Source organism: Olea europaea, chromosome 21, assembly GCF_002742605.1.
Source record: "Olea europaea var. sylvestris chromosome 21, O_europaea_v1, whole genome shotgun sequence".
Classification (NCBI taxonomy): Eukaryota; Viridiplantae; Streptophyta; class Magnoliopsida; order Lamiales; family Oleaceae; genus Olea; species Olea europaea.
This window is the reverse complement of record NC_036257.1, coordinates 15969588-15980615: the sequence shown is the minus strand read 5'-3', so window position 1 is coordinate 15980615 and position 11028 is coordinate 15969588.

Sequence of the window (11028 nt, the reverse complement as noted above, 5' to 3'; positions counted from 1 at the left end):
GAAATTACAAAAAAGGACGAAAATCAGTGAATAGACACCTTTTCATAAAGGTGGTGCATTGTTTGGAAATGGTGCATGGTTTGGCCCCAACCATTTCGTCCACACCCTTTCATGGTCTATAAATAGGACCCTTTGGGTGTCCTATTCCTCACAGTTTGATATGCAAAACGTCTCTCATCCTCTCTTCTATCCAAAATCAAAATCATTCATTTATTTTGATTTTCTTTCATTTCATCCTTGGAGTACATAAACCTAAATTTGGTTCGTTGTACTTGTGTTTTGGAGTGCTACAAACACAAGTGTAGCCGTTGTATCTTGGGAGTCGATTGCCGAAATCCGTAGGCACCGTAGCGGGGCAAATTCGACTTAAGGACAAAGAGTCCAACTCTTGCCTCGGCTTTGTCCCTATCTTTATACTTATTTTTGGCGTCTCTATTCACAAAATTCTTCCAACATCAATAACATTAAATAAGACTTATTGATTCGTGTGAAGAACAAAATCAGCCTATATAAATCAGACGGAGAGAGTATATAAATTCTCAAATTTTCTTTTTTTAATAAAAATAAGATCTATAAGATTTTTATATTAGTTGATCTTCCACTTCTATAATCATTAAAAAAAATTGTCATATTTTAAAAAGATATATAAATATTTTAAGAATTTTGAAAAATATAATGTAAAAGTACGTATAGAATTTATATGTATTTGAAGAACAATAATTCCATCGAGTGATAGTGTATTCTAGCGGAAAAGTATGACTCTTCTAAACTTGAGGTTCTTGGTTCAATTAAATTTACAAAAAATCGATTGGTTTAAACTGATTGATTCACAGGATTTGAGCAAAATCCAGCATGTTGAAGTGGGCAAAATTGGCAGTTGAGTTTTCATTTGGATCGATCGAATCAGTTGATTCAGTCAAGCTTCGATAAGTATTGGGTAATGTGAAAGTTAAATTACTCACCAATTTGAAATGTAAATTAGTGGAATAATGTTATTTAGTCCTATCTAAGTTAGACTAAATAAATTGTGAAATTAAATGAAATCACTTATCATTTAATGTCACATCAGAACATTTTCAAGAGATTCTTTATTGCTCTCTATTTTAAAGAGTCAACCATTCAAATTATATTCTAAGATACTCTTTAAACTAACATTTTTATTCAGAGAGAGTGTTTGACTCTTTAAATTTAAAGAGTCAAAACCACTCTCTATTATTAAACGTATTCAAAGTATTTCAATTTTTAATTAAAGAAAATGATATAATAATTTATTGGAAAGCTAGTGAAAATAAAAAATAGGAAAAGACAATATATATTTATTCGAGAGTAGTAAAATTAAGATTTAGGTGAGATTAATTGCTCTAATTTCCTAGTTGAGAACACCACCTAAAGATTTTAATGAATTTTAAAATATTATAAATTCTAATGAATTTCGTGAATTTGAATAGATTCCTACAAATTTCATAAGAATCTCATCAAATATAGTGAAATTTCAAAAGATTTGGTTATATGTATTTTTAAATTTGAAATCCATCAAAATCTTTTAAAATCTTTCTATTAATATAATCTTTATAAATCCACTAGATATTGAGAATACCTAAATTTTAAAGAATTTCATTAAATTTTATTAAAACATCAATTAGGGACACCTAAATTTTAACGCATTTCATTAAAATCTTAATTGAAGACATCTAAATTTAAAATGATTTTTAAAATCCATCACAATCTCAATTAAGGATAACCCATTTAAAGAGTTTGTTAAAGTAATTAAAATTTTTTACTCTCTAAATTTATAGATGTTTTATAAATGGTAAAATATGGTCTTTAAAAATAGAGATTTTCTTGAAGATATTCTTATCGCCACATATTTATCATTTTATAATAATATTTGGTATAAAATTATTCAAATTAGTGATCCAGATAAGGTTTTACGTAAATATAGCCCCTGTTTGATCCCCATTATGTAGAAAAATTAATGGGGGAAATAGTGTTTTTTTGAAAAATGAGTGGTTGAAAAAGAATGAAAAGTTTTCGATTTACGTGCAATATTATTTTATGGAAGATTGTGTGATTGAAAATAGAAGAGAGAAAAATGAAATGTAATAGAATTTAATATAATGGGGCTCAAACATGGGCATAATGAATGCCAATATTTATTTTTTTATAATAATATTTGGTATAAAATTAGAATAATGCTATTTGCAGTCCCTCACTGCGGCAGTCGCCCTACGTGACATACACATGACAGGTGGTTATTTGATACATTAATGAATAAAAAAATTATCATATTAATACATCAAATAATCACCTATCATGTGTATACTATGTAGAACGACTACTGCAGTGAACGACTACGAATATCATTACTCATAAAATTAGAATAAGTAATAAAGTAACAAACAGTGAATGCCGACTCATTATTTGTCATTTTATATTTAACTTTGACTCAAACTCTGTGTGCGTACGTGTAATAAATAACAGGGTTTATGCTTTTATCTTGATTGGGGTTTTTTATTAGGTAGACTTTATTAGGTCCACTTGGAAGTCGGCCGAGTAACAGGTAGCGTAGGTCTAGAAAACAAAATTCCGCACTAAAATCGGTTTCACATTAACTTTACAATCAATAATCCAATAGGAATTAATTAGTATTATCACTCCATTTGGATTCTTGGATAGAAAATAATTGAATTACTTAAAAAAATTACACTCAACCAAGAGCCTGTTTGATAGATATTTTAATTTAATTAAAATCAAAATTTTGATCGTTATTTCACTATTCTGATCGTCATTTTTGAATTCTTCTCTTATAGATAGAATTCATTTTATCTTTAACGGTCAAAAAATCAATTAACAAAATTCCTACCAAACAAGCACCAAATATATTATAAGATAATTCCCCTAAGACTTATGCAAATAAATTTGAAAGGAAAAACAGCGCCCCGTCCAATAGGGGGCATCAATTTAGCCCCCTGAACGGACAGGGCAGATAATTCCATTAAGATTTATGCAGAAAAATTTGAAAGGAAAATTGGGGGGGCGCCAATTCAACCCCCTGGACGAACAGGGCGCCCAGCACAGTTAAATTTGAAATGACATATATAATGTACATTTTCATTTTTAAATTTGGAGGTTTGGAAAGAAAAAACTATAAAGGTTCAAATATTAAATTTCTTTCCTGAAGTATCAGTTGCTCAATAACCATATATAAATATGGGCAAAATTTTCACGAGGTCACCCACTTATAGAGTTTGTAACAATTTAGCATTAATTTTTTTTTTTTTTTTTGACAGTTGCCATCCCAGTTAATTTGATCAATTTAATTGTGCATGGAACTATTTTTTAGTATCCACGTTTTCTTTAAAAATGGTCAAATGAAGGCCTTCAAGTATAATCAGGGGTTGAGGAAGGGTGACAGTCCCTACATTATTTTTAAAAAATTCTGGAGGTATGTACCAAAATTATTATATATAAACACATTTCTTAATTATATTTTAATGCATGGTTGTCCAAAGTCGATTATTTTTATGTTTCCTTAAGAGTTTTTGATTAAAATAGGTAATGCATTGACCATATAGCAATTTTATCGTGTTGAAGATGCACAACCCAATGATTTTAGCCCGATTATTTGGGACTACATCCGACCTGGTGACTCGACCTTAAGAGGATGGGCTCTAAGCTCCTATCTCCGACTATCACATGGGGTTAACAACCTCGGGATCGTCAACGCTCACATTAGAGGGTAGCTCTTCGGGTAGCTACATACTTCTACTAAGACTCTTAGGCCCATGGGCTATGTACAATTTGTCAAGAGACCTAAACCTACTATATGATAAATTATTTCATTAAGGGTATAATAGACATTTTATCAAAAATGAATAGTAGCAGGTCATTTATAATAATACCCCAACCTACTGCGACTTCAGTACAAGTTAGTATGAATATGTGCCTTTTATTCATTATTTCACTACGCTTTCATCATGCACTTTATAGCTCCTGGATACCTGTTTTTTCTCCTCCTCAACTAATTATTGCATTGGAGGGGTGAGATATCACCTAGGCTTGAGAGTGGTTTGATTTGGGTCGGTGTCGTTTTCAACTTGAAATTAAAACCAAATTAGTCGGTTTAGGTACTCCAACTCTTAAACCAAATTCTGGATTGGACTTTTAGCCCAAATTTGAGACAGATCAACAGAAAACTTAATAATTTTGTTACTTTTTTTGATGTATTATGTATTTGATTAGCTGACTACAAAAAAAAAAGGGTTAAATATAATATAATGAGTTTGTGAAATTTTTTTTAGTGCTATTACTTACCAAAAATATCATAGATCAGAGGGAATCGATATATAAATATGAGATTAGAGCTCATCTTTTAATTTTTATTCTTCTTAAAAAAAGGTAAACATGTAAGTGGATTTGGTTGGTTCGAATAACTAGCAGTTTAAGGTTTTAAACCGTGACTGAACCGATCTGTCATGGTTTGATTTAAAAGAAAAGAAAACCAAACCAATTACACGTGTCAAAATGACCCGAACCAACTCGAGTCGGTTCGATTTGTTTGGTTTGATTAATTTTTTGATTTTTCTACCAAGGCCTAATATCACCTTGTTGCATTTTTGTAGGTATGGAGAAGCTAATTGTGATATTCCCTAAAGTCTCCAACATGATCATTTTCAAGTAATCCCAAGCGAATGAAAAGTGCTTGTTTGTGATTATCTCCCTCCTCAGTCTTCAACTTCCTCCAGTCGAGAAAGATACAAATTTGGGTCAATAAAAGTGGCACATCTATGGAAAATGCTACCAAAAGTCATGGTTGAACTACTTTCGAGTGCATCCAAAAATCCCGAGCATGATCATCACAGTCCATAGATAGGTAAAAGCTATTCCGAGTCTATTGAGCTTCCGCTTCCACCACATCCTCGGACTCAACATATGGACCATTCACAAGACCTTCAAGTTGTTGGAAAATTATACCGATATTATGCATATTATATTCACAAAATCATGTCGTTTATTTGTGTGAAATCAAAATATAATTTCGACTTACCGAGATAGGATTTGAGAAGACAAAATAAGAATTTATCGAATCCGAATACCTGAATATGGATTCTTCCCTTTCAACTCATGATCGAAAGCAAGTAATTCTTTGGATCAAACTTTGTCCTTAAGATGAATTTGCCCCGCATCAGTGCTAATGGTTCTCCGACAATCATCTCCCAAGATACAACGACCACGTCGAGCCATAGGAGCACTCCAAATGACTTCGACTAGCGAATTCGAATGGAATTCCCTCTCTACCATAATCATGACCATGACTTTGATGCAAATGTTTTATGCAAAACCAAAGTGTAAATTGGAATGGAATGATATGATATCTATGACTTTTCTTGAATGAATAAAATTCAAACACGTGGGGTCTATATATGTAGTAGTTGGAAAGGTATGTCAAAAGACACAACTAAACCAAGAGACACATCTCTTGAAATTCATAATTATTGGACATTAATCATACCCATACCAAGAGTCATGATCTTTCATACGAAAAGCCACATTTTTTCCTCCATATATTTCTAGAATATTCCACAATATTCGATATGATTTTTCCAATAATTTTCAATATTTAAGTGGTTTACATTTGGATTAATTTCTCATTCACCAAATAACGAATTTCACTTAAATAATCATTTAAAATTGGTCACAACCAATTTCCGATAAAAAAATTCCATCAATCCCCCATATGAATGAAAATTAATGCAAATGTCTATGTAGACACTAATAGAGAGAGAGAGCGGGAAAACACAGCATCAGGTAAGGTTGCTTTTGGCTTTGAACCTTCCCTGGTGAAATACCATCGATTTTACTAGCTAACTGGTGAACGCGATATTCTTGAACCATCAGCCGTTAGCATAAATCAAGACAATAGTACTCACACAATGTCTCCCATAAACCCTTTATGGTTCTAATGACTTGGTTCATTTTGGCCCTAAACCCATCTTGGTTCTGTAAGTGTTTAAAAAATTCAAGCCTTGAATAATTCTCATTGAAGCGGCCCCACTTCACACTTACATAGGTGATCTCCTATTAAGAGTATTCTGCACTACTCCACTTGACTTAATCAAGATATAAAAATCATTAAAAGTTTATCTTAACCTCCAATCACTCTGCAGAAAGCACTTTGGTATCATAGGAATGAGTTAAAAAATTAGTTTCCTAAGTGCTTTATAAAATCCTCATCACTTAGTTGTCCCTTCGAACCAAGATCTTGGGATCTCCAGTAAACATGGTAGGGTTACCGTTATAAAGATCTTACTCAGTAGGCTTAATCTCATTCCTTTGATGTGCAGTCTATTTGATCTCTTGGTAAACTTATATAAATGGATCAACAAGTTTACAATAAACATATCGTTTATTTGCATGAAATTGAAACGTATTCTAACTTACTGAAATTGGATTTAATAAGGCAAAATGAGAATTTACCGATTCTGAAGAATATGAAAGTGGAACTTTCTCTTTCGATTCTTGAACGATCGAACCTTGCAATATAAATATATAAATTAGATTAGTCATTTTCTGAAATCAAATCATAATAAAAGGAAATCAGAAAATGAGGATGAAGATGCAAGTGATGAATTTTTGGCCGAGGTAAGTGTTGGACACTTTGTCCTTAAGATGAATTTGCCCCACATCAGTGCTAACGATTTTTCGGCAATCATCTCCCAAGATACAACGATCACGTTGAGCCATAGGAGCACTCCAAATGACTTCGACCAACGAACTCAAACAGAATTCCCTCTCTACCATGACCATGACTTTGATGTAAATATTTTATGCAAAACCAAAGTATAAATTGGAATGGAATGATATGGTATCTATGACTTTTCTTGAATGAATAAAATCCAAACACATGTGGTCTTTATATATAGTAGTTGAAAATGTATGTCAAAAGACACAACTATACCAAGAGACACATCTCTTGGAATTCATAATTATTGGACATTAATCTTACCCATACCAAGAGTCATGATTTTTCATACGAAAAGCCACATTTTTCCCTCCATATATTTCTAGAATATTCCACAATATTCTATACGATTTTTCCAATAATTTCTAGTATTTAAGCGGTTTACATTTGGCTTAATTTCTCATTCACCAAATAATGATTCCACTTAAATTTTAGAATTGTGGGGGTAACTTAGTTTAAAATTACACTTTTCTGTACCTCTCAAAAAAATGGAAGAGGCACCATACGAGTTATGAAAATGTCATCCTCCTTCCTACCAACACTTAAAAGTGTTGGGATGTTTGGCAAAAGTTGAGGTTCTTAAGCCCAAACAAATAAAGATTGGTCTCAAAACAATTGATTGCATATTTATTGGATACGCTAATAATAGTAGTGCATATCGTTTCCTCGAATACAAATCGGATGTACACGAGGTTACCATAATTGGTCAAGGAATGTGATATTCTTTGAAAATGTGTTTCCTAGCAAAGATAAGGAAAATGTAAGTTTGAATAACAGAACATATAAAACTACAAATGGATCTTCAAATGAGGATAAACCAAGGCGTAGTAAGAGGCCTAGAATATCCACTTCGTTTGGTCCAAAATTTCTAACATATATGATAGAAAATGACTCGAAGACTTCTGAAGAAGCAATGTTTATTTCGAAAGCAGCGCATTGAAAGGAAGCTATCAATAGTGAGATAGATTCCAGAATGCAAATTCATACATGAAAATTGGTAGATACACCTCCCGAAAATAAGCCTTAGGGTATAAATGGATTAAAACCTGATTGATCCATTGATAAATATAAGGCTAGATTGATTGCCAAAGGATATAGGCAGGAAGATGGATTTGAATTTTTTACCTACTCACCCGTGACCAGAATCACTTCGGTAAGGTTACTAATTGCAACTGCGGCAATATATAACCTTGAGATTCACCAAATGGATGTGAAAACGGGATTCCTAAACGGTGAGTTAGAAGAAGAGATATATATGGAGCAACCTAAAGGTGTCTTCAAGTGAAAGCCACAAAGTTTGTAAACTTGTTGAGTCCTTATATGGACTGAAACAAGCTCCTGGTACCAAAAGTTTGACAAAACGATGTTGTCAAATGAGTTCAAAATAAATGAATGTGACAAGTGTGTATGTGTGGAAAATACACCAGATGCTTATGTATTTGTATGTAGTCAATATGCTGATGATGGACAATAGTCACGAAGTGGTGCTAAACGTCATGAAAATGCTTACGAAGCATTTCGACATGAAAGACTTGGGTGTGGCAGATGTAATACTAGAGATAAAAATCTCTAGAACATTGGAAGGAATTGTACTTTTCCAATCTTATTTGTTGAGAAAATATTTAAAAAGTTTGAAGTATTGACACAAGTCTACACTTGGTCAAAATAAGGGTGAAAGCATGTTACAACTGAGATATTCACAAGTAATTAGCAATCTAATGTATATTATGAAATGCACTCGATCGGATAATGCTTTTGCTGTGAATAAACTTGAAGATTCACGAGTAATTCAGGCCATGATTATTCGGTGGTATTGACAGGGGTCTTTAGGTATTTGAAATATACCATGACATGTGGATTACATTTCACAAGATATCCTGTGGTATTGAAAGAATATTTTGATGCGATGATATACACTAAGTCTAAAGTGGATGAAATGGGATAAAAGCCGGTCATGACGGTTGTTTGGATATACAAGAACAATTGAAATATTTGAGAATATTCATAAAGTTCGAATGCATTGCAATGCTTTAGTGGTGATATTGTTCGGATACTAGATCAGCTCGCCAGAGTAGTATTGCGGTGCTCAAATTCTACTATATACCGTTGTATCTTGGGAAATAGACGCTAGGATTAAAACTCAAGCACATACGGTGAGAGGGCGAATCTGTTTTAAGGACAATGTGTTTACACATGCCTCGAGTTAAAAGTTTATACGAAGTTATAAACATGTCGTTAATTTTTCTTGTTCTTAGAAATTTCTGTTAATTTTCAGCTTTCTCGTTTAGATTTATTAAATTAACGAGTTTTACATAACTTAATGTAATTTAGTTCTAAATTAGATTAATATATTGTGGTTTATGATAATTTCCTTTATTGTGTAATTAACTAATATTATAAATCGGTATGAGAAAACCCGATATTTAATCTTATTGTATGCGTAAAATTAAGTTTGTGCAAATTCGGTATACAATCTGCATATACGGTAAGTGCAATTTCAGTATCTAAAATGCATATACGGTACCCGTAAATTCGATATCATTCTACCAACATAATTTCCAACACAAGTAATCCTCCATTACTTGGGGATAACTTTTCCACAAGTTAGTCCTGTCTTCTAGTAGTCCTGTCAGGGTAATCTAGATCTCATGGCCCTACAAGATCCACGTCTTCCTCAGTACCAATATAATTTCCAGGATTCGCCCATCCCAACTCATGCACGTAAAGTTCCTCAATGCCTATGGTTACTCCAAAGGCCTTTGATCAACTCAAGCAATAGTGCTGAAATACAACCCATGTTATGCTTACGATGCTAGAACCTTGAGGGTCGGATCATTAGTCGCTTATTGACTATCCTCTCCACTATCCCGAGGTAGGCTCTTTCACCTTAAACTAGACCCAGCTCTCGCAGATCATTAATGTCATTTTTCAAAATAGTCATGAGCCATTCTTCTATATGGTTAAGATGCCATTCACTCCTGACATCTTGACCTATCCTCTGCTAGATATGTACAAGCACCCAAGCATCAAATTGTTTGAAGGAAAACTTGCCCAATCACTCATCTAGATGCCTTTACAGATTGCGTGACCCCCCAAGCCTCTGAATGCCATATTGTGCAAGGCCTTCAAATGCAGCTATAAGTTAGGTAAGGAACGAATTTATGTAGCAATAGATAGCTTCGTTGTTTTCTTCAAATGTCGCTATACTGATTTGGTCACTATATTAAGGACTTTCACTGAAATGGTCCAAGAAAAATAGTTCTTAATCAACATTTGCATGTCAGAATTTGGGAATCACCGTACCAGCAATTTGTCGGGATATTTGTCTATTAACTACAAATTTCAATGGCAAGAGAAGGCATAGCAGAAGCATAAGCCCATACAGGCATATGAAGAGAATTCTTATGGCCATCGTAGTCACAATAGGAGATATGAAGAAAGCTCTAAATGGTTACTAATAGAATGGATATCAGTACTATGCCCAGGAGCCACCACAACAAATATAAAGATTGCTTGGGGGCTTGGCTTTGATCGATGAAGTAAGGGCTGAAAATGCTCTAATTTTCTTCGGTGTAATGCATTTCACGAAAGTAGAATAGCTCATTTGTTGTAGTTCATATTTGTAGTTGGTAGTAACAGTTGTAACTTAGCTTTATAAACTTTGTACTATTCAGAATACATTGAATGAATGAATCAGCTTCTAAGTGCATGATGTTTTCTTGTTTTGGACTGAGTTTGGTAGTTTTGATAGTTGGGTAGTATTGTGTGTGAATTAGAAGTTATTTTTTTGGTCATTGGAGATTGGGATAAATTGAGGTGCATAACAGATTGGGTTAAATTAATCTAATGCACCAGAATGTACATCATATTGCTGTGAAGTTTTAAGTTGTTGATTGAGGTGCATAAATCTAGTGCATTAGCAAATTGAGATGCATCAGATTGCTGTGAAGTTTTAAGAAGCTGCTGAGAATTTAGCTTGCAGTGCATCATATTGCTATGGTGTATCAGATTTGAGTGGAGACTTTTTTTCCCCACCATTAAGCTATGCACTTGAAGCTTTCCAACTGAAAACTAAGCTATATAGAGATCAATTTAGTTGTATAGAAAAAAGATCATTTAATTTCAGCTGTATTCCCAATTAGACAATAAAAACTTGACAGCAAATGGAGAATTCCTAAAACATACGATTAATGTACCTGATACACCACCAGCTGATGATGAAACTGCTGAGAATTCAAAGAACATATGACTTATATAAACTACTGGAAAATGGCCATTCATTGAAA